Source organism: Bombyx mori, chromosome 7 (assembly GCF_030269925.1).
Source record: "Bombyx mori chromosome 7, ASM3026992v2".
Taxonomy (NCBI): domain Eukaryota; kingdom Metazoa; phylum Arthropoda; class Insecta; order Lepidoptera; family Bombycidae; genus Bombyx; species Bombyx mori.
The window spans coordinates 4,007,423-4,032,860 of NC_085113.1; the positions used below are offsets into that span (position 1 = coordinate 4,007,423).

At 37.1% G+C, this 25,438-nt stretch overlaps 1 protein-coding gene and 1 non-coding gene across 2 annotated transcripts in view; one reads left to right on the forward strand and one right to left on the reverse strand.

The window, feature by feature from the left end:
* Window positions 1-25,438, reverse strand: part of LOC101737427 (rho GTPase-activating protein 7) — a 371,551-nt gene that overhangs the window by 345,844 nt on the left and 269 nt on the right. The window lies entirely within an intron of this gene.
* TRNAK-CUU (transfer RNA lysine (anticodon CUU)) lies at window positions 25,324-25,396 on the forward strand. The gene has a single exon. It is a non-coding gene; the product is annotated as a tRNA-Lys (tRNA).

A 25,438-nucleotide genomic window follows, 5' to 3' on the forward strand; every position in this document is an offset into this window, starting at 1 on the left:
TGCATTAAATAAGTTCTGATGTTAGGGTAAACAACACGATAGGTGGCACTCAAAATTCAATAATGTATTACCAAAAGCCGTCTCTTTCTATCGCATTCAGCGAAGCGAAACGTCTGAATAGCTGTAACAATAGTTTTGTATGGTGAATCTTATTAAGACATTAATTTATTTAGCACTAGCTGACCCGGCACACTTCGTAGTGCCTCAATCGATAAATAAAAGACCTAAACTTTTGTATAAAATAAACTTAAAACAAATAAAAGGAATCCGTCCGACGGGGTACACATCAAAGGGAAAACAAAATTGTTATTTTATTTAATTTCGAGCATTTTCATATTTATCTACCTTTTAAACCTTCTCTGGACTTCCACAAATAATTCAAGACCAAAATTAGCCAAATCGGTCCAGCCGTTTTCGAGTTTTAGCGAGACTAACGAACAGCAATTCATTTTTATATATATAGGTATAGATAAATAGATAGATTATGCACAAGAGTAGAGTGGCGGACTTAATGCCTAAGGCATTCTCTACAAGTCAACCAAGGGTGCTGTGTTGTGAGGGTCCTGGGATAGGTGCATTGCTGTATTGAAAAAAAATTATGAAATAGATATTCAAAACGCATATAGTTACGTATATATGTACACATAAAATGCTAAACAATTTACAAACACTTATGTATCCAAACCGAACTTTTGTGTTTTTGGTTATTCTGCGGTCTCTCCAAATCTTCGTTAGCCTCTCAACTGAGGATCTTGTCACGGCGCAACGTCTTCGGATCTCATCTTCGTAGCCTCCAGCGTTGTTGATAGTGCAGCCTAGATATACATAGCTATTAACTACCTCGCATCCCGCTATATGTTGGACTTCCGGTTGGTTGATGTTATCACGATCTACGATCATTTTGGTCTTATCACGATTGATCACAAGTCCAAAATCCAATGCTGTGGTCTCCAGCCGGCGAAGAAGCACCTCGATCGCGAGAGCATCGCTATCGCAGGATCCGACTGATGTATGACCACGACCACTCTGTTAAGAGTGTACGAATAGGAAGAAGAAGAATGTATCCAAACATCGATTATCACATTTATAAGACGTAACAAATATTTATTTTATTTAAATTTATTCTATGAGCACTAATACGTATATTATACGTTGCTATGGAGATACTAGTGAATTTCCTAATTTATTATATCTGTAAGGCTACGAAGAATGGAGGGCAGGATTCTCTTTTTTTTCTCCTACATATGCTAATGGCCTTGAGAGGCTATATCAGCGTAACCTTAACCAGCCCAGGTGAGCTCACGGGGCTCAAACCTGGCGACGTTGCTAACACGAACACCAGGAAGAACCGTGCTTCGCAGAATCTACCACCGAATCGGAAACGCAACCCACCGAGAAAGTCCGGCGAGAAACTCAGTAGGCTGTGTCTATGGGTTAATTTACTCGTCGAGCCCTTCGTCGCAAGCGACGGGTTCGGCGAGGACGGTGACCAGTTCTTGAGGTACCTAAAAGCACCGTTAATGAATCGGGAGGATTCGTAATGAGGTGCTTAGGATGACGTCGACTGTTTACCATTTGATCCACAGAATCGGGTATGTAGCAGTACGAAAACTACACTAAAGTACTACTCTATAAATCGATTTCGAAAGCGGATATGATGCATCTAAAACATCTGCAGAGCACATCTCTATTCGGTACAATTACTGCACGCACATTAAATGGCTCACATGTTTCTATGAGGCTATTTTAGGAGTCGTAATTTTGTTTGTATTATTTAAACGCGTAACATTGCTAGATTCCATTTATTGTTTTCAGTCGGTGAATTTGAAATTAAAACAGTCAGAGCCAGACACAGCAGTCGCGGCTTCAAAAATGAGACTTCAGATCGTATCGTGTGAGCGGACTGTCTCAAACCCCTTTGCTATACTCAAATAAAAAATAATTAAAACGATTTAACGGTAAGCCGACTAAAATCTTTCGTTCATAATTTTCTTTTTTTAATTTCGGAAGATACGATTAAACTTTAGAGTTTTGGATGCGAATGACTAAGGTGTTGAGATTATGATTGTCGACGTTTAAATATTTTGCTAACTACCGTCAAATTTTCTATCAATTTTTTTTTACTAATCCATTTATTTCTTTACACACGAATGTTAAGGCCGTATGTTAAGGGCTAGTAGGTTTTTTTAATAAACAGCAAAATGATTCACGAAGCGTTCCCGCGTGTAACGTTAATCAGTACATTTATAATTCGTCTTCTCGCATTAAAACTGTATAATCTCAAAACATACAAATTTTAAAGCTTTAACATGTGATATTTTTAATATTCATCATCTTTGCAACATTTTAATTTTTTACCAGTAACATTATATTATCTTTATTTTAAAGTAAGATAAAATTATGTATTAATTTGTTAATAGTAGTTAAAATAGGTAAACTAAGAAAAAAAAAGGTGATACCAAATGATACCGCATATCGAATATATTTTGGAAATTGGACACTTTTAATGCGAAAAGATGAATTGAGATTTCGAACCACTGCTTAAAGTCTAAATTAGCGTTTCAGTAAACAAGAATGACCGTAACTCATTCCCGGGGAATGCTTGCATCCATGACGTGACCGGCCCAAAATGAGTATTGAGTACGTATTGGTTTATATTCTACAACAATATTTTTTTTATTGCTTAGATGGGTGGACGATCTCACAGCCCACCTGGCGTTAAGTAGTTACTGGAGCCCATAGACATCTACGACGTAAATGCGCCACCCACCTTGAGATACAAGGTCTCAAGTATAGTTACAACGGCTGCCCCACCCTTCAAACCGAAACGCATTACTGCTTCACGGCAGAAATAGGCAGGGTGGTGGTACCTACCACCAGTAACTATATAGGTACATATAACTGAAATGACTAAGCTTCTCTGAAAAGTTTCGTACAAACTCCAAATTATGTCTGTGAATCAATCATACGTTAATATTGACTCTACCTTTTATTTGTTAAAAACGTTTTTATCCGCTGATTAAATATTTGATATCACTTATATCGAAAAAAATATATATGATTTTTTAAGAAGTTCAATATTGTCAGATAATGTCAAATATTGATCTAATATACGAATATAAACGAATACCAAGTCGATTATTCATTGTAACTTTTATTTCCTATTTAGTCGTTGGCAAATTTGGGGGCTATTTCAGCTACTCACGAATCGGTAGGTGAGTTCACGGGCTCAATCTGAAAGAATTGCTAATACTAGTCCTAGCAAGAGCTAGTACATCACTGAATCTACCATCGAAATCTATTGCGGATCTATCGCGACCCACAGAGAAGATCCGGCGAGTAACTCAGTGGGCTGTGGCTATGGGATTGTATTACCATTGAACGTATGTTGTATGGCGTATAGCTTCCATTAATAAGCGCCTGGTAATAGCTAATAGCCAATAACACTCCTGTAATGACATCACTATGTAACAGCGCAGGCGTTACGCTGTAACGATGCTTTGAAGATAAATAAACCGATTCAGAAAACTTGCAAAAAGACTGAAAAAAACATGGAAAAATACGTAATGGTTTCGTTTCAGCATAATAAATTAAGGAATAAATAACATTAATAAATAAATATAAATGAATATTTAATAACAATCACGGATCACGCCACGTTAACTGGTCCAGTACTAAGTTCGTAAAGAACTTGTGTTACAGGTACCAGATAACGGAAATAAATGTAAGATTTTTATTACACACATACATATATTTAATATACATCCATAGCCCTGGAAGAGACATTTATATTTATCATACACATATCTTCCCTTAGCGGGATTCGAACCCGCAACCCCCTTGTGTAGTGACCATGTCACTTACCACTACACCAGACGGCTGTTAAAACATTGAACAAACAGTAAGCATAAAATATATGAGAAATTGGTTTAATATTAATCTATATCTATACTAATATTATAAAGAGGAAAGATTTGTTTGTTTGTTTGTTTCGAATAGGCTCAGAAACTACTGGACCGATTTGAAAAATTATTTTTCCATTAGAAGCCGAAATTGTCCCTGATGAACATAGGCTACTTTTTTTTAATTTTTTTTATTTTTATTTTTTGGTTTCATGTGTGTTTTAATATTTCCGAAGCGAAGCGAGGGCGAGTCGCTAGTGCAATAATGAAAACTAAACTAAGCTAAAATTAAAAATGAACCTGATAAATATTAAATAATGTACATGCATACAATAATGAATTTGTTTGCGAAATAGTGAAGAGACGTCACCGTCTCCTGTCATCGTTGAGCATCGAATAGTGGTTAGGATTAGGATAGGTTAATCGTGGGTAAAACTATAGGTAAATTTGTTAATCAAGATTTCAAAGAGTTAACAAAAATTTCGGTAGGCAGCTGCTTGGCTCTGCCCCTGGCATTGCTGAAGTCCATGGGCGACGGTAACCACTCACCATCAGGTGGGCCGTGTGCTCGTCCGCCAACAAGGGCAATAAAAAAATCTGCATAATCGTAAATAAGATACCTATGTATTTATTGAATAGTTTCCATAATTTCTTTATTGTTTTACAACGTAAAGAAACCCTAAATCTAGCAGCGGTATAAGTACCGCAAATTTTACTAATTTAAGAATTAGTAAAATTTGAAGAAGAAATAGTAAGAATTAAAGTTCTAAAATATTGACATAACAAAATTTATGATAATTTCTAATTATTGTTTATTAGCATGTGTTTGTCTATTATTTTCTTCGGTTTTCGCCAGTTCTGGACACAATTAAAACTACCTTAACTGGATAATCTTGCATTTATTACTGTTATTGTATTTTTGTCCCATCTTGAGACATAAGTTCCAAGTCTCAGCTCTTACAGTATAATCCTACCACCAATGAAGTATCTATATCTAAGGTAATATATCAATACGTGAAGCAAAAACTGTTTACGCCTTTTTACGAAAATTGCGCGGACGGAGAAGCATGAAACTTCCCACACGTATAGAGAAGGAGTGCAGAATGCTAATATCTTTTTAAATTATGCATAAAAAATACATTAAATCAATAGAAAAAAACATTACACACACTACCATGTATTTGACACACACCCGCACGTATACTATTTGCTTATTGTCAAACTTTTCTTATTGCCGTCTGTCTGTTATAGCCTGTGGTCAAATTGATAATAGATTAAATATTGTTTTGCCTTTATTAATATTTGTCTGAAGTGTAGTCTTGACGAAATCTGTGATTATAGAAGTATGATAAATAGTTTTTGTCAATCGAATAATGCCTAACAGTGTACAATCTTATAATTTCAATTAATTATAGTCGAATTTCGACTACCGGGGACCATTGGTTTAATTAATACCACTATTTACCTATTTAAAAAATTTAGTTCGGGTCCTCTTATAGTCGCATCGCTTAAAATAAGCACGTAGTTTCTATGCACGGGTATCAACTTAAAAGTTCAGCCTGTTAATTTGATTAAAATAAAATAATAACATAAGTCAATTTGGACTTTTTTAGAATGAACTTCAAAGACGTGATGCTTTCAAAATGGATTAAGTGTCGTGTCAGATAATTTTCGCAACTTGTATAGTGTTTCGTAAACAAAATCAAACAAAAAGAGTAAGATTAAAATTAATTTCATCCGACAAATTAATGTTATCCCGTCAATGCGTCTATTAAAATGTACTACTGGCTTCGTGCCAAGAAAAATATGAATGCTTACACTCTGATTTTGTTCGTTCTAGAAATAATCTCTGAAATTACATTTAAGTTTAAGTCTCAAGTTAAGTCATCGAGTTCCAGTGGTAGCATCGAAAACGGACTAGAAGTCTTCTTCTTTCTTTCCTATCATCCTCTACTGGGGTGTAGGGTTCGAATCAAATCCTTTCATTTACATCGGTCTTGGATAGTCTGTTTTAACTCCCCCCACGTCATGTCCAAGACGCCCAGCTCCTGTTCTACTGAGCGACGCCAAGTTGTTCTGGGACCATCTCTCTACTTTAGAGGAAAGAGGGTAGACAAATTTATCTACTTCTAGCATCCTACCCACAGTTTTCGGTCGACCCGCGATAATGGCGCTTGTAACAATGCAGAGATATCGGGAACTCATGAAACGCGAAAACCGCGACAAGTATACGTGAATAATTGCCGCGAAGTTTAAAAAAAATCGCTTAAAAATTTAATTTAGTAAATCATGCAAGAATTTAATATATGTCAACATACTTGCAATTCAACATCGTCTTTAATTATGTTAATGTTTGGTTTCCATGAATTGTATTACATTGAAAGATAGAGAAATAAACATCTAGAATGGATCCCTGTTTTCGTTTATCAATTTCTCTTCAATACTCATCTCCGTTAAAAGAAATCAAAATTACTCTCATAGCTATACAAAAAAAGAAATTAGAAATTGGTGGTAAGGCATTTTGTAAGCTTGCACGGGTAGGCACTGCCGCTCAGCCAATTACTGCCGAGAAGCCGTAATGCGTTTCAGTTTGAAGGATCAGCCAGCCGTTATACTTTAAAACTGAGACTTAGAACTTTTACTTACTTACTTAGAACTTAGTTTTAATAGCAAAATTAACTAAAAATTTAAATTGTCATTATTTTTCTGTTTCGATATTCGTGATCAAGATTTTATGCCAATATTATAAATTCATTCTATTATTATCGATCCTTGATACGTGTGCGAGCTGTTTAGTTAGTCGGATTTATCTTTTTTTTTTATTGCTATGATAGGTGTACTTAGTCCAGCCCACCTGGTCATAGAATTCTTGATATTGGTGAAACTACGTTAAAAGTTTTCGTTACACATATAGACCGACGTGCAGACATCTGCTTCGGAGGCGCTCGGGTAGCTGTTAGCAAACCCCACCCCTTCTGGCTGAGCCTTTGCTCGCCCACCTGTACTGGTGGTAGGACCGCGCGGGTAGGTACCACCGCCCTGCCTATTTCTGCCGTGAAGCAGTAATGCGTTTCGGTTTGAAGGGTGGGGCAGCCGTTGTAACTATACTTGAGACCTTAGAACTTATATCTCAAGGTGGGTGGCGCATTTACGTTGTAGATGTCTATGGGCTCCAGTAACCACTTGGCACCGGGTGGGCTGTGAGCTCGTCCAACCATCTAAGCAATAAAAAATAAAAATAAAATTGGAAAGGCCTCCGGGCCAACAGGAATCCTTCAATCAAAGAAAAAAATAAAAACGAATAAAAGCATGCTAAATTAATTTATCACTTTGTAATGTTCCTTTTAAATAAACTTGTGTGGCTCTAATAAAGAATTTAAAAAAAAAACTGCTTGTTTCGTATAATGAATTGGTTTATATTTTCAAAATAGAATGAACATACATAGATAGATCTACCTTACTTAAGTAATATTACATACATCTATACGTAGGTATGTTGCATATTAACAAAATTGTAAACATATACTTGATTACATACGATCTTAACGTATTACTTTTTTTGTACTCAGAATAACTACTTTACGCACGAATACGATTGACTACTGAATTCTGAAAAACCTTTGTTTTTACGCTCCAAAGAACAAAGTGGACGACGTAATGAAACTACAAACAATTCAATACCGACTTTATTAGAAAGAGATCGTAAATCGCAGGTACAAGAGAATAGTAACGCAACTTGATTATTTACAAAATGTATTTTCTATCTATATATTAATACGTGAAGCAAAAACTTTGTATCCCTTTTTACGAAAATTGCGCGGACGGAGGAGTATGAAATTTTCCACACTTATAGAGAATATAGAGAAAAAGTGCACAATGCTAATATTTTTTTAAATAATGCATAAAATATGCATTAAATCAATAAAGAAAACATTACACACACTACATACCAGGTATTTGACGCACACACGCATGCATACTATTTATTGTCAAACTTTTGTTCTTGACGTCTGTGGTCAAATTGAGAATAGATTAAATATTGTTTGTCTTTATTAATATTTTTTTATAGTGTACCCTTGGCGATTATAGAAGTATAAAATACAATCATAATAGTGTACAAACTTACAATCCCAATTAATTAAAGTCGATTTTCGACTACTGCGGGACCTCTAGTTTATTTAGATATACAAGTTGAGCGTAATGCGCACACGAGGCTCTCTGAATTGTCATGGCCCCAATGAACCTTCACACTAAATTTAATAATTATTGATATTTCCGTTGTGTCAAGTGAAGAATTAATTTTTTTAATAATTATTACGTGTCAGATGCAATAAGACGTAATTCGCATAGTTTGCATATCTATCTCAAAAAAAAAAGAATACTACATATAATTAATTAAACATACCATTATTCTAATTGCGGACAACCTTATTTTGCATGGGAACGAGTCCTACTTAAATTAAGTGACTTATCTGAAATGTTTCAATAATCTATATATTAATACGTGAAGCAAAAACTTTGTATCCCTTTTTACGAAAATTGCGCGGACGGAGGAGTATGAAATTTTCCACACTTATTATAAAGAATATAGAGAAGAAGTGCACAATGCTAATATTTTTTTAAAATAATGCATTAAATATACATTAAATCAATAAAGAAAACATTACACACACTACATACCATGTATTTGACGCACACACGCGTGCATACTATTTATTGTCAAACTTTTGTTCTTGACGTCTGTTGTCAAATTGAGAATAGAATATGGTTTGTCTTTGTTAATATTTTTATAGTGTAGTCTTGGCGAAATTTGTGATTATAGAAGTATAAAATACAATCATAATAGTGTACAAACTTACAATTCCAATTAATTATAGTCGAATTCCGACTACTGCGGGACCTCTAGTAAAACTAAAAACACAACTATCTTACCGTTCCCTTACTTACTGGGGTTAGTGCCGACAAATTTTACGGCTTCCTCTGTCGAAACGGACGAATCGAGTACCTGATGGGTAAAAGAAGGATTTTTCTGGGAAACAGCGAGACCTAAACCAACAACGGTTGTTTTTATGTAACAGGTGAGTCGATTGCCGGGAAATGTTACGTGTTATTAGCCTGTTGAGTGTCAAGTTAACATTCCAGAGAGAAAAGAAATGTTATGTCGCGAATTCGTGTCACGATTGGTTATAACAATATGTATTAATAAATAAATAAAAATAGTTTTTTTATTGCTTAGATATGTGGACGAATTCACAGCCGGCCTGGTGTTAAGTGGTTACCGGAGCCCATAGACATCTACAACGTAAATGCCGCCACCTACCTTGAGATATAAGTTCTAAGGTCTCAGTATAGTTACAACGACTGCCCCGTCCTTCAAGACTAAACACATTACTGCTTCACGGCAGAAATGGGCAGGGTGGTACCTACCCGTGCGGACTCACAAGAGGTCCTACCACCAGTAATTACGCAAATTATAATTTATGTGGGTTTGATTTTGGACCGCACGCCGCACCAATTTATCCATCCTAGCTCAGTTGAAGATCCGGACTAGACTCTCTACCATTTGCATGCGAAGGATTCTTGAATACTTTGGCCACATCGCAAGGAAAGACAGTGACAACTTAGAGAAATTTATGGTCACTGGAAAGGTCGAGGGCAAGCGACTAAGAGGCAGGAACCCGACCCGTTGGACGGACCAGATTCGTGCAGCCCTGGATACCACAGTGCACGATGCTCTGCACTCAGCTGCAGATAGGAACAGATGGCGGTGCACTATAAAAAACAATCTGTTTCAAGGCCATGACCACGACCCTCAGTAATGAGGAAACCGACGCAAGGAGGGGTTTGATTTTTTACTACACGATGTTATTCCTTCACCGTAGAAGTCAATCGTGAACATTTGTTAAGTGCGTATTTCATTAGAAAAATTGGTACTAGCCAGCGGGATTCGAACACCGATGCATTGTTAGATACGAATGCACCGGACATTTTATCCTTTAGATCACGGAGACTTCAGACATTTTCATTAATATACATTGCGCGTAATGTTACACAATCAAATAAGCTGTACCTTATAAAAGTCTTCATGAATGAGGCTGCAACCGCGAACGGTTTTTGCTTTACATTACGCTTTTTTCGAAATAGAACCAATACGGTATATATTTGAACTTGGCGTATCGTCATCTGTTCTGGCGATTTCCTTACATACCGTAATTGAATTTGACGGGATTCTAATTACGCGGTCGAGCTGTTTTCTTTGTGGAACTTGTTAATTGAATTTCCTTATATTATGAATGGAATATTAATAATTAACCCCCTCGTGCAGAATTGAAAAAGTTATACATCAATGTTTGAAACTGTTATCATTAGAGGCTGGGACTATCCCTATGTATGCTTAAATCTTTAAACCTACGCAATGGATTTTGATGCGTTTTTTTTTAATAGATAGAGTGATTGAAGAGGAATGTTTATATGTATAATATCATCCATTAAATAGTGGAGAAATCAATAATAAATTACAGTTTCCAAAGCGAAGCTAGGGCAGGTCGCTAGTTACCTCTATAATTATTGGTATTTTTTTTAATACTAATGGTCGTGTCCTTAAAGGTTCTGAGTTGCTCTCGAATACCGGTCGATTTTCAATTTATCTTAGTACAGCTGCTATTAGATGATTTGCCGTTTGGTCATAATTACGTTTTTTTTTATTGCTTAGATGTGTGACCAAGCTTACAGCCCACCTGGTCTTAAGTGGTTACTGAGGCCCATAGACATCTACAACGTAAATGCGGACCTACCAACAGTAAAAAATAGAGCAGATGTAGCTATCACATTTGATACATTATTGAAATACTATTTGAAGTCGTCGTGGCCTAAGGGGTAAGACGTCGGTGTTCGAATCCCAGGCCGGTATCAATTTTTCTAATGAAATACGTACTCAACAAATGTTCACGATTGAGTTCCGCGGTGAAGGAATAACATCGTGTAATAAAAATCAAACCTGCAAAATTATAATTTGCGTAATTACTTTTGGTAGGACCTCTTAAGAGTCCGCGCGGGTAGGAACCACCGCCCTGCCTATTTCTGCCGTGAAGCAGTAATACGTTTCGGTTTGAAGGGCGGGGCAGCCGTTGTAACTATACTTGAGACCTTAGAACTTATATATCAAGGTGGGTGGCGCATTTACGTTGTAGATGTCTATGGGCTCCAGTAACCACTTGGCACCGGGTGGGCTGGGAGCTCGTCCACCCATCTAAGCAATAAAAAAAAAAAAATCTCCGGAACATGTAAGAGTAATTTTAATTGCGTATACGACTCGCGGAAACCGAAGAAGCATGTAGAGATTTTTTTAAAGTATATTATTATGTGAATTTATATATTTGAGACCTACATTTCTCTCAAGTTACCTGTTAACGTACATAATGTTCAATTACAGAAACACGTAGTTTAGAACGAGTTAATTTGGCTTGCAGTTTATGACGCCCGTTCTGACGTCACTTCTTGGGAACGCTTAGGCTTGGAAAATCAAAACATAAATTAGTGGAATAACTCGATTACGGAACAAGGTTATTAGCAACTATTTAGGACTTGAAGTTGTCGTATCTAGCTCGTTATAGAGAAGATCTGATAAATACTGGCCATAAATACTGGTGGTATGACCTCTTGTGAGTCCGCACGTGTAGGTACCACCGCCCTGCCTATTTCTGCCGTGAAGCAGTAATGCGTTTCGGTTTGAAGGATGGGGCAGCCGTTGTAATTATATTGAGACCTTAGAACTTATATCTCAAGGTGGGTGGCGCATTTACGTTGTAGATGTCTATGGGCTAGAGTAACCACTTAACACCAGGTGGGCTGTGAGCTCGTCCACCCATCTAAGCAATAAAAAATAATAATAATAATAATAATTGTACGGATTAGAATTACAGTATTATGACGGTAGGTAGCTATGCGATTGTGAAGTGACGTCACCCTAACTAAGATCTCAATTCGCTCTCGCCACACGTTCATAACAAAGATTGTCTCTTTAGGGTCATTCAGTTAAGTAGAACATTTATAGGTCTCTTTATCTATAGCGCCGGAACGTATTTTACGAGCGCCTTTACGAGCAGCCCATCCAATCTAATCTGGTTGAATGCTTGAGTGAAATGCTCTAAAATGTAGGCAAAAGTCTTTTGTTACGAAGCCCCTGACTGTGACCTTCGGCGGTGGAACGGTGGTAGTAATAAAAACACACTTGAAAGAGCCTCGAAATTATTACGAATTTTATCTCGATCGGTTAGTAGTAATGAAACAATGTCTATCGGATAATAGAAGGTATTTTTGATGACTTGAATAGAGAAGATAAACTTTCATGAATACATAAATATAAGCTCCAAAATTTGGCTGTCTCGGTATACCAAGTAATATCACTTCTCAAAGCCCACTGAGTTTCTCGAAGGATCTTCTTAGTAGGTCGCGTTTCCGATCCGATGATAGATTCTGCGAAGCATGGCTCTTGCTAGGGTTCGCGTTAGCAACGTCGTCAGGTTTGAGCCCCGTGAGCTCATCTACTAGTTAAAGTTACGCTGATATAGCCTCTCAAGGCTATCAGCTTAGGTAGGAAAAAAAAAAAACCTATGTAGGGGTAAAAAAAAGTATCGCTCGCTTGGTGGCCGATCTTCCCTTTGTCGATTTTCCCAAAGTGAACATGCCAAGTACCTGAATTTCTAAAATGAAATTTAATTGTAGTTTGATGCTATTTTTATAAGGTAATTCAAAGGTAATTTTATAAGGTAATTTTCCTTGAGTACGGTACAAAATTACTTAAGTTTCGATTCAAAAACCTCTAAATGTTAACACGCTTTTGTTAGCTTATCCTGTATCTGATCGAATATTTCAGAATAATTTTCACAAACTTCAAGAATTTCTATTTGAAAATTTGCCCACGCACCAAAGATCGATGGTAATATAACGATTTTAATACATTAATCTAATATTCTGATCAGGATGACCGGAACAAAAAAATAAGATACTATAAATAAGAGTCGATCACAAAAACTATAGCAACTACCGGTAATAAAAATATGATACTTTACCTATGAGTCGGTTACAAAAAAACGATACTTTAACTACGAGCTGTTCACGCGAATTAGATTTTAAATTATCATTTTAAATAATGGAGCTGTCGTTTCCAGTTCACAACGCTACGAGCAATTGTCATAAAAACACAATTACACAGTACACAAGGCGATCTAGACCTCGTAAAGTTCCGACTACCGATAAAGAATCCAATATAAAACTTCGCCTTTGTCTAGAATTTCCAATTTCAAGACTTCTCTTTAGCTTATATGAAGGTTTCAGCGCGAACTCAATTTAATTTAAGCTCTAAATAAAACTGTATTAAGACGTTCGTAAGCAGACTGTCGACTTTTCAACCTATTTCTGCTATGAATTACTGGTGATAGGACCTCTTGTGAGTCCGCACGGGTAGGTACCACCGCCCTGCCTATTTCTGCCGTGAAGCAGTACCTAATGCGTTTCGGTTTGAAGGGTGGGGCAGCCGCTGTAACTATACTTGAGACCTTAGAACTTATATCTCAAAGTGGGTGGCGCATTTACGTCGTAGATGTCTATGGGCTCCAGTAACCACTTAACACCAGGTGGGCTGTGAGCTCGTCCACCCATCTAAGTAATAAAAAAAAATAAAAAAGCACTTAGTAAGGTGGCACAGCCAACCATGGACATCGAAATGGGTTATACGAAGGAACCATCATGTTCCAAATTGTTGCAAAGCATAATATGGATTCAGGACTGAAAGTTTGATGTATAAGACTTCCACTTCATCATCCGATAAATGACTTACGCATCTAACTCATCAAAAATAAAAAGATGCCTCTAGTTAAGTTACGGCGAACGAGTTAATTATAAAAAAAAGAATTTATTTAATTAAAACGATGTTTATTCGTTTGAATGTACTACAAGACTAATTTATAATTACAATATATTTATTAAAGTAAACTTATTGCTAAATCTGCAATGGTGCAGTTTCTGTTATGACGCACGGGGTCATCCGATGTGGATTCAGCAAATACGGGCATCGGGCGATTGCCTAACTCCTCCCTCCTTAAGATAGAAGCGCGTCCCGCAGCTTCCAGCAGCGTCCTCGATGCTAGTGTTCTCGGGGCTCTCGTTCTTTGATTGTAGTCGTCGCTGTCTCCACTGCCACAGCTTCCAGATGATTATTGCTATCAGAATGAGGTAGAGTCCCAGTGTTGACCAACTTGGGGTAGTCATCATAGTCTGCCAGTCGATGACAGGTTGTTGAATGTTTTCAACCCGGTCCATCAGTTCGTGGATGCTATCCAGAGATATATCTTTCAGTTGTAGGTTATAGCGAATATTCCCTTCTAGAATAGTGGTTTCGCTGGGAATGGGTACGATTTCATCAGCTGTAATAGTGTCCGTGTTTGTCTTCAGTGTTCGGTTGAATATTTCCACTTGACAATCGCTTGTAATGCTGGCGATGTATATTCCTGACATCTTTTTATAGTCAGATTTCCTTCCGCAGCGAGATTTCAGGATTTGTTCGTCTTTCAAGATGATAAGCCATTTGTTGTCTTCTAGTCTCTGGATCTTGCCTTGTTTCAGGTTCATCCTGGCACGGGTGCAGTTTGTGCTCTCGTGTTTTATAAGAGTTACTATGCAGTCTTCAGAGTTCTCCACAGGTTGGGTGTTCAGCGATGTGCAGAGTTGGACGTCTTGTGTGATCTTTTTGCAATCTTCCTCCAGGTATGAGTACTCGTTGGTTCCCAGTGCTAGGTATTTGGATTTAGGAATAATGGTGAGGTTTTGTTTATCTGGTATGGAGTATAGATGGATAAGGTCATAAAGGTTTTCATCTATGGAAGGGATATCTAGTATGAATGTTAGTGCGTCGTTTGTGCTATACGCTTTTACGCTAATAGAGCTCTCTATACTATGAATATTTTTAATACTTATTCTATCAACGGGTCTAAATTGGTAAAGTTTTTGAATAGCTGTTATTTCACTTATAAGACTGTGTGGAGCTATAATGCTAGGATGCATTACTTCTAGTTGTGCAAAGGTCATGGCGTCTTCTAATATAACTAATTTATCTAAGAGTAATTGCAAACTAAAATATATTTGGATATATAAATCTAAAAAGTGCAATCTGCTTATTACTACGTTATTACTTAAAGTGGCGTTTTTTAACATTGAACCTATCTTTTTCTGATTTTCGTCTAATAACTTGATCTGTTTACTAAATTCTTCAACTGCGTGCTTTGCTATGAATAAAGTTTGTTTTTGAGATGTGTTAATATTATGGACTGAATTACGTAGATTAGATAATTCATTTTCAAACTTAATAGCGTCTTCATAATCCAGATTACCTGTAATAGTTTTAACTACTGAACCTAAACCGTTAATTAAGCCACGTCTAAATCTATGGTGCGGTGCAATAAATGCTAACTTCTTCCCTATTAAATGTAAACTATTTTCTATTTGATCCTTATATGCTCTATGCAACTCTTCGTTACCTTCAGCAGCTTTAGTACTGGCATATAAAGACATAAGCTTTAAGGTTGTTTCATGTAAATACGATACGTTATATACGCAGGCCAGACTAAAAGTGTCTATCTGCTTCAAAATTTGTCCTTGTTTTAACAAAAGGATGCCATTACTATTGTCTATAGGATTAAGGGTCAAGTCGGCGGCTGTGTAGAGCACGAAGGCTCCTGCGATGAGGGTCCTGGAACAAGATGTGGTCTACGTAAGAGTTTGAAATGAACTCGAATCGATTTAGAATTTGGGTGGTGCCCTATAATTTCTGCGACATTATTAGGGTGTAAATGAATGATTTTATACGGACCTTTAAATACTGGTTTTGTCTTGTCGCTCCTGGTGGTTTTGGCGACCTGTTTGTAAACGGTTTCACCTACCTTAAACGTGATTGTTTGCGCTGCCTGGTTTCTCTTTTCTATTACCTGCTCTTTGTTCTTAGACACGTGGGCTGCTATACATTCCTGTACTGCTTCTGCATTCTTGCGGTGATTGAGGACATAATCTTGATAAAATTCTTTAGGATAATATAGCTCTAATGGATTTCGGGATGCCGTATGACCGAATAAAAGCTCACGTGGTGTATAGCCTGTAGTAGAATGAATAGCGTTGTTATAGGCGATTATAGCGTATTTCATGATCAATTGTATGGGGTCGTCTTTATTTGTCATTCTTTGAATTCTTATTATTTCTGCGATGGTTGAATGAAATCGTTCAATGGGTGAGTTAGAGTTTGGGTTGTAAGGCGTCGTGAAGTGAATGTGGATATCATGCGAAGCACATATCTCTTTTATGACGTCATTATCGAACTTTGTATCTGAGTCTGTGGTGATTTTAAGAGGTAGTCCTAGTACAGAAAATACTTGTAATAGAGCTTCTGCGATGTGAACACTACTAGAAGCATTCAGAGGCACCGCCTGGGCAAATTTAGAGAAATTGTCGATAATTGTTAAAAATGTTGCACCTCCAGTACTATAGAGATCCATGAACAAGTGTTGAAATGGCTTCGTAGGTGTCTCTGTTATAATCAATGGAGGTTTTAAAGGATTTCTTTCATATTTGGCCTTTAGGCAAAGGTCGCATTGATTAATGAACCTTTGAACTGTCAATAACATATTAGGCCAGTGATAATTCCTATGCAGATGCTTAAAGGTCTCTTGGATACCGCGATGCGATGATTTACCTTCGTGATATCGCTTAATGAGTTCTTGTTGTTCAGTTTTATTTTCAACAAGTGTGACCCGCGAAGTACATCTTATTAATTTAGGTCCTCTGTCATTAAATATCGTAGTATACACTCTTGAAAAGGCTAAGTATAGATTTTCGTCGTAAAAATAGCAATGAAAAACACGGTCAGCTATTGTGTGTTCCTTTAAAAATTTGATAATTTCTGATTCAGTGTTATTTACTGGGATGAAAACATCCTTAATAACTGTCCTAGAGTTTGTTGATCTGTCCTCTACTCTGTATGTAGAACCTGGTGTGGACCTAACGTAAAATTGTTTCAACTGTCTATCAATAGCGTCGGATATTATAGGGATACCGTTATTTTCATTATCAGGTTGGGTATGATTTGTAGAAACTAATTGATCGGGGTCGACTGTTGTTGCACTCCTTGTGTCTGTCTCTTCGTCAATTTGAGAGGGATAGATACTGGTCATTTCTACGTCATTGTTGTTATAAGGTTGGTCGTCATTGTCAGTATTGTTACGTTCATTGTCTTGGTTATTCGGGTCATCAGTTTCTACCTCTGCCTGTCTACGGGCGTTTTCGAATATTCTATTTATTATGTTGTCGTCACTATTGTCATCAACATTAACAGCTAGAGAATCTATACTATTATGAAAAATTTTTGCTCGAGATAGTGCATCTGCGTTAGTGTTTTGTTTGCCCTTTTTATAAACAACTTTGTAATCATACTCTGCTAACTTTAGTTTCCATCGTGTTAATTTAGAGTTAGGGTCCTTTAGACTCATTAACCATGTAAGGGGTCTATGGTCCGTATAAATTGTAAATTTACGGCCATATAAGTAAGGTCTAAAATACTTAATTGCCCATACTATCCCTAACAGTTCTTTCTCTATGGTAGAGTAACGGATCTCAGTATCTGATAATGTCCTTGAGGCATAGGCTACTGGTTTATCTGAGCCCACATTGCCTTGGGAAAGTACTGCTCCTAAAGCAAAGTCAGATGCGTCTGTCGTTAAAATAAACGGTTTGTCGAAGTCAGGGTATTGCAGGATTGGGGCGTTTGTTAGAATTTGTTTGCATTTATCAACTGCGTCTAAAAATTCGTTTGTATGTTCAACCTTTGCGTTCTTTTTTAGACATGCTGTTAAAGGTTTCGTCAACTTCGCGAAGTCCTTAATAAACTTCCTATAGTACCCGACTAGGCCTAAGAAAGCTTTTATGTCTTTTTGCGTTTGTGGTATAGGGAAATTTAATACTGCTTTAATTTTGTCCTTGTTAGGATTTAGTCCTTGGTCAGTCAATTCATGTCCTAGAAAGTTAACGTGCTTCTGTAGAAATTCTGATTTGTCTAACTGAACTTTCAGATTATGCATTTTGAATCGCTGAAATACTAATTTCAGTTTTTCATTGTGGTTTTGTAGGGACGTCGCGGCTATTATGACGTAATCTAAGTACATAAATACGTTGTCTATACCTCGGAGTATATGGTCCATAAGACGCTGGAAAGTGCTCGGGGCATTTTTTAGTCCGAAAGGCATTCTTAGGAACTCATAGTGGCCTCTTTCAGTAGTAAACGCTGTTTTCTCTACGTCTTTAGGGTGCATTTCTAATTGATGGTAGCCGCTTGCTAAATCTATGGTCGTGAAATATTGTGCGCGCCCTAATCTGTCAAGGATGTCGTTAATGTTTGGTAAGGGGTACTTGTCTTCTATAATTCTGTCATTAAGTCTTCTATAGTCAATAACAAGTCTCCATTTAACTTTTCCTGATGCATCCGGTTTTTTCGGAACAATGTGTACCGGGCACGACCAAGGGGAGATACTTTCCCTAATGATTCCTTGTTTTAACAGACTATCTACCTGTTTCTGTATCTCTGTTCGTTGTTGGGGAGCCTGTCTATAACTTCGTACAAAGATGGGGGTGTCGTCGGTTAGTCTTAATTCGTGTTTTACTGTATGGGTAAACGATAAAGGAATGTTTTCCGAGTAGAATATGTCACGGTACTGATAGCAGATTTTAGTAATTTCCCGTTTTTCTTCCTCGTTCATGTGGCTGGTACGAATTTTCTTTAAATTTTCACAAAGTTCTTTATCTATGTCAGTTTCCGTCTCAATTTTGTTAATTTCGTACTTCTGACTGTTTTCTATCAAATGTGACGGTAGTGGGCTTAGGGCTAGCATACGATTGTTACTCACTATTTGCTGTGTATCATTATAATTGATTATAGATGTCCTGAAAATCCCGTTTTTTACTGTTACTATCGCGGCTGGTGACTTTAATCCTTTAGACCAAGTGAAATCGTCACAAATATAATAACCGTCGGTATAATTTGTTTTAACCGTTATAAACCTCTCGCAGTTCGGTTGTATTTTAACTTGCTTTACCGGATAGTCGAAATATATTGGTATTTCGGTATTAAATGTTCGCAACACTTTATTTTTGAAATCTATATTACAACCTAATTTTTTAAACAAGTCCATCCCAATAAGGCCCTTATATTTGGGGTCAAAATCAAACAATAAAAATTTGTGGTGTATATCGGTGTTGAACAGGTAAGGTAAAGGTAAAATTGCGACGTGCTCGTGACGAGTAGTAGCATGCGCGGTTTTTACCGTAAATGGCTCACGTTCGATGCAATGTTCGAGACTAGTACCGGCTATTACATCGGGTGATATCATACAACGTGAGGCACCAGTATCTAATAAAAATTTACCTTGAAACTCCGGTAATTCGATGTAAGGGAGGTGGTCTTTGCCGTGGTGGTTGAGGTTAACAATCTTTATCAGCTGGGGTTCGATTGGTCCTCGTCCTGAAGAAAATCCTGTTGATTTGATTCTTCTCCCGACATATCTGGCATATACTCGTAGTTTTGGTCACTGTATTGCATATTATGGTTATAGTACTCACCACTGTAATATGGGTCGTAACTGTCAGGGTAATACTGCTCCTGGCTATGCTGTGTGTAAAACATTTTTTCCGGTGCAAAGCGCGGTTTTTCGGGCTTTTTTACTGACCTCATAGTGACGTCTGATACTCTTTGTGGTGGGTTTATTTGCTGTCGAGGTACATTTAGTTGTGGTCTAAAGTTGCCTGTATTCCTAAAGGTACCTGATCCGCTAGGTCTCACCTTACCTGACGCCGGACCACTCCTCCAAGACGGCATGGTTGGCCCTCGTTGTGGTTTTAACTCCGGGTTCCAACTATTGCGCGGGGGAAGGTTACTTACCGGGTAAGAGATTTGGTTAGACTTAGTTATTTCCTTTTGCTTATGCTGTATATTTAGTGAACTAAAACTATTATTAAATCTATTAAAAGCTAATCGGGCTTCCTCTTGTCTAGCCGTTACTATAGCTGCTTCTAGAGTCGAGGGTTTTGAAATCCTCACCCCAATAGATACGTGAAAGTCTAAGTGACTTACATATTGGTCTATTACCATATTTTCGTAGTATGACTTATCTGTGTGTCTACCTACCACGTTTAATGTGTCTAATATTTCTCGCAAACGTTTACCAAATGACTCTGCGTCTTCGTTCTTATTACGACGCAACCTTATTAATTCTTGCATCAATTGTATTTCGTTGCGTGGTTCGCCTAATCTACGCGTTAGTGCTGTTTTAATAGCTTGCCAACTATCCACGTTTCCCTCGGAAGCTATTGCACAAATTGCAGTATCGCTCAGTTTACTCTTAATTAAGCTAATAAGAGCGGGGTGTACCCTAACTGGTTGATCCAATAATGATATAACATTTTCTACTTCTTTAATAAAATAGTTCAATGTTTTAGGGTTACCATCGTACTTAGGTAACAGTTCAGAAATGAACTTAAAAGTTGCTAGTTCGATGTTTGCCATTGCCATCTTTATAAGCTATACAACACAAAACTATAAAACTCACAATTAAATAACTTTGTAATAATGTTTTACGTAAGATTATTAGCTAGTACTCTGCTTATTCTGTACGACAAAAGCGTGAAAATGAATTATCAGCAACGTTATATGATCCGCGATTTTAGCGAACAATAAAACGTACTTATGATTTATAATATTGCTATCCAAGCGAATTACAACTGTGTCATTGACATATGCATATATAAAAAAAAAAAACCTATCAGATTCACCTACTCTAGTGTATGTAGTGCTTTGTTTATAACGATTTTAGTCTATACACAAACACACATAACATTCAGGATATAACGGCAGGAAATATAGCACAGGAAACTGGGAATACAACTTGCACTCACCCCAATGTCCTTTGCATCTCCAACCGGGCCTTGTAGTACAGCAGGACTCCCAATTCTCCGGAACTCCCGCTTGATGATAGTCGCCGTTCGTAGATCCGTTGTATGAGCTCGCGAAAATAACGGTTGATACCGTTCACTCAAGCCTGAAGAGTTATATTCTAGGCGAGTGTCGCGATCCTACCGACTGCGCCAGTTAAGTTACGGCGAACGAGTTAATTATAAAAAAAAGAATTTATTTAATTAAAACGATGTTTATTCGTTTGAATGTACTACAAGACTAATTTATAATTACAATATATTTATTAAAGTAAACTTATTGCTAAATCTGCAATGGTGCAGTTTCTGTTATGACGCACGGGGTCATCCGATGTGGATTCAGCAAATACGGGCATCGGGCGATTGCCTAACTCTCTCCTAGATTTTTTTTTATTGCTTAGATGGGTAGACGAGCTCATAGACCACCTGGTATTAAGTGGTTACTGGAGCCCATAGACATCTACAACGTAAATGCGCCAACCACCTTGAGATATAAGTTCTAAGGTCTCAAGTATTTTTACAACGGTTGCCCCACCCTTCAAACCGAAACGCATTACTGCTTCACGGCACAAATAGACAGGGCGGTGGTACCTACCCGTGCAGACTCAAGAGGTCCTATAACCAGTAATTACGCAAATTATAATTTTGCGGATCGATATATCGATAGATCAAACTTGAAGGGACTGCAAATTTCTTTTCTGTCTATTATATCTTCGGAGCAGCCTATAACATACTGACAGGTTAACCCTGGTTACGTCATAAACAACGAACTAAGTCAAAGGGCAACTGTAACTGCTATACAATAATACTAGTGGATGCAACATTACCGTTATGGACTCCAATAACCACTAGCACTGTGCATTAGCTATGCAATGCATTTTTTTTTATTCAAAGAAAAAAAGTACAAAGAAACGTGCAAGAGAAAAGTCGCTTTAATAAAAGTCGCGAGCTTACCGAACCCTAACACCACGTCTTTGTTATCGTTTTCATGATGCTGCCCGGTAAGCTCACGTAAACTTTAAATGCTTATTACTTTAAAAAGGAAAATTCTGTGTTTCAGCATTTTCATTTACGCTGAAGACTTAGCGTACCTTAACTCAACGTATATTTGTATTCATATTGCTAGTTGGATGTATTGTGGCGAGGAGGTGCTCTGAGGAAGTTTTTTTTTTTTTTTCTTCCCTACCCTAAGCTGGCTGTGTCTGGGGGCTGAGGAGTTTAGATGGTTCCATCATCTCGTTTTTACCATCGCACCGCCCACCACCGGAGTAAAGTTCATCCATACTACCTAGAACCATTGCGATCACCCAGTGTGCTTCCAGAAACCTTTATTGCCACATACCATCCGGCTTTGGAATGAGCTCCCCTCTACGGTGTTTCCCGAGCGCTATGACATGTCCAACTTCAAACGAAGCTTGCGGGGAGTATTAAACGGAAAGCAACGGATTGCTTCGCCCCTGGAATTTCTAACGTTTATGACCAAAGGTATTCACACACCATTAGGTGGGCCTTATGTCGTCTACCTATAAGGGCAATAAAAAAAAAAAGATATCGTCAGCCTATTCAATTTCTGCTACGAAAAGGATTCCCTGTGTTGAGGGTACCAGAGACTGACAAACACACTTATATATGTGCGTTTAAATATATAGATAATAAGCACGCAGACAAAGAGCAAACAAACCTGTTCATCACACAATGTTTGCCCGACGTGGGAAGCGAAGCCACGACCTTCGTTGCAACAGTCAGGTCCGCTAACTACTGCACAACCGAGTCAGTCAAATTAAAGTCTAATTGCATCAAACGAATAGTCGTATAATTAAGACTCACTTCACTCATAACCCGATCCATTAACTGTGCTTTTAGGTACCACAAGCACTGGTCATCGAACCCGTCGCTTGCAATAAAGGGCTCGACGAGCGAATTAACCCACAGACACAGCCCACTGAGTTTCTCGCCGGATCTTCTCAGTGGGTCGCATTTCTGATCCGGTGGTAGATTGTTCGAAGTACTGCTCTTGCTAGGGCCAATGTTAGCCACACTCCGGTTTTAGGCCTGTGAGATCACCTACATGTTAGGGCAAAGCTGATATAGCCTCTCAAGGCTATCAGCATAGGTAGGAGTAAAAAAATTACTCATAATTACGTCGCTGGTGAAATAAGTGCAACGGTGGTACTAGGCGAATTGCAATATTCCCTATCATCATCGCCAAAAAACGAATCAACCTAACCGCAACCGCAATATACTACAATATAAATAAATATAACTACTTATAAATATATTTGTTTGCTTATTGAATTAATTTATTATATTTTCAGACGGTAACGTGTTTTTTTTTTTTCACAACCAGCCAAAATTTTCTTTTCATTCGTTAGAGCATCAACATCATCTTTCACTCCAGAATCAAACAGAGTTAGTTTACCTTAGTAAATGTAAATAGATAATCTGAATGTCAAATAAACTCTAATTGAATTCGTTTTTCTAAATTTTAAATAATAACGTTGATTCTGGAACCTATATATATAGGTAATAATAATAATAATATATGTATATTTGGTTTAATTTTATATTACTTGAAATCGTATTTATGACATAGTATCATCTTACTATTGAGAATTGTACAAGATTTGAAGTCGTTGTGGCCTAAAGGATAAGACGTCCTGTGCATTCGTATGTAGCGATGCAACGGTGTTCGAATCACGCAGGCGGGTACAATTTTTTCTAATGGAATACGTACTCAACAAATGTTCACAATTGACTTCCTCGGTGAAGGAATAACATCGTGTAATAAAAAACAAACCCGCAAAATTATAATTTGCGTAATCACTGGTGGTAGGACCTCTTGGGAGTCCGCACGGGTAGGTACCACCGCCCCGCCTATTGACTACGGACTCGCAAAAGGTCCTACCACCAGTTGCACACGTCATATATTCCAAACGATCCGTGAGAATGAGATTATGGACAATCCGAATGGCCCTCTTCTGTATGGAATCAAATGGAAGTAGCTGATATTGTTTCTAGAATTACTCGAACTAAATCGATGCATCCCGTTCTTTAGTTCCTATGTAGGCATTTTTAAACATACATAAATTACTGTGTGAATACTATATTGCCACTGACACTTTGACACAAGTCTTTGTAAACAAGCAAAAATTAAAATGTTGCTAAAGTAGCATTTGTTGGTTTTGTTTCGACATATAATATTACTAGCGACCCGATTTCGCTTCGCTTCGGAAACTGTAATTTATTATTGATTTCTCCACTATTTAATGGATGTTATTATACATATAAACCTTCCTCTTCAATCACTCTATCTATTAAAAAATACTGCATCAAAATCCGTTGCGTAGTTTTAAAGATCTAAGCATATATTATAGGGATATAGGGACAGAGAAAGCGACTTTATTTTATACTACGTGTGATAAGACCGTTCTGAATGTCAATAATCTTTATATATTAGTATTAACTAGTGGTCCCCGCAGTAGTCGAAATTCAACTATAAATAATTGAAATTATAAGTTTGAAAATTCTTATTGGTTCTGTTGTCAAAGACTATTTATTATACTTCTATAATCACAGATTTCGCCAAGACTGCACCATAGATTATACACTTAATATTAGAAAGACTGCACTATAGACAAATTAAAGACAAACAATACTAATCTATTCTCAATTTGACCACATATTTTAAAGAATAACAAAAGTTTCACAGTTGACAATTCACAAAGAGTATATTTATACGTATGTTCTGTGTCAAATACCCGGGAGTGTGTGTAATGTTTTCTTAATTGATTTAATGTATTTTTAATGCATTTTTTTTTTAATATTAGCATTCTGCACTTCTTCTCTATATTCTCTATAAGTGTGGAAAATTTCATACTACTCCGTCAGCGCAAATTTCGTAAAAAGGGATACAAAGTTTTTCCTTCACGTATTAATAATAACTAGAGGTCCCGCAGTAGTCGAAATTCGACTATAATTAATTGCAATTGTAAGTTTGTACACTATTATGATTGTATTTTATACTTCTATAATCACAAATTTCGCCAAGACTACACTATAAAAAATATTAACAAATACAAACAATATTTAATCTCAATTTGACAACAGACGTCAAGAACAAAATAAGTTTGACAATAAATAGTATGCATGCGTGTGTCCGTCAAATACGTGGTATGTAGTGTGTGTAATGTTTTCTTTATTGATTTAATATATCTTATATGCATTATTTTTAAAAAATATTAGCATTGTGCACTTCTTCTCTATATTGGAAAATTTCATACTCCTCCGTCATCGCAAATTTCGTAAAAAGGGATTCAAAGTTTTTGCTTCACGTATTAATATATACATAGATTGTATTATTAGTTAAAACTAAATGCTTATTTTAATCACTGTAATCGAAGCCCGGCTAGCTCAGTCGGTAGAGCATGAGACTCTTAATCTCAGGGTCGTGGGTTCGAGCCCCACGTTGGGCGGCATTTTTTACTTTACAAATTAATTTATAACATTTATTTTAT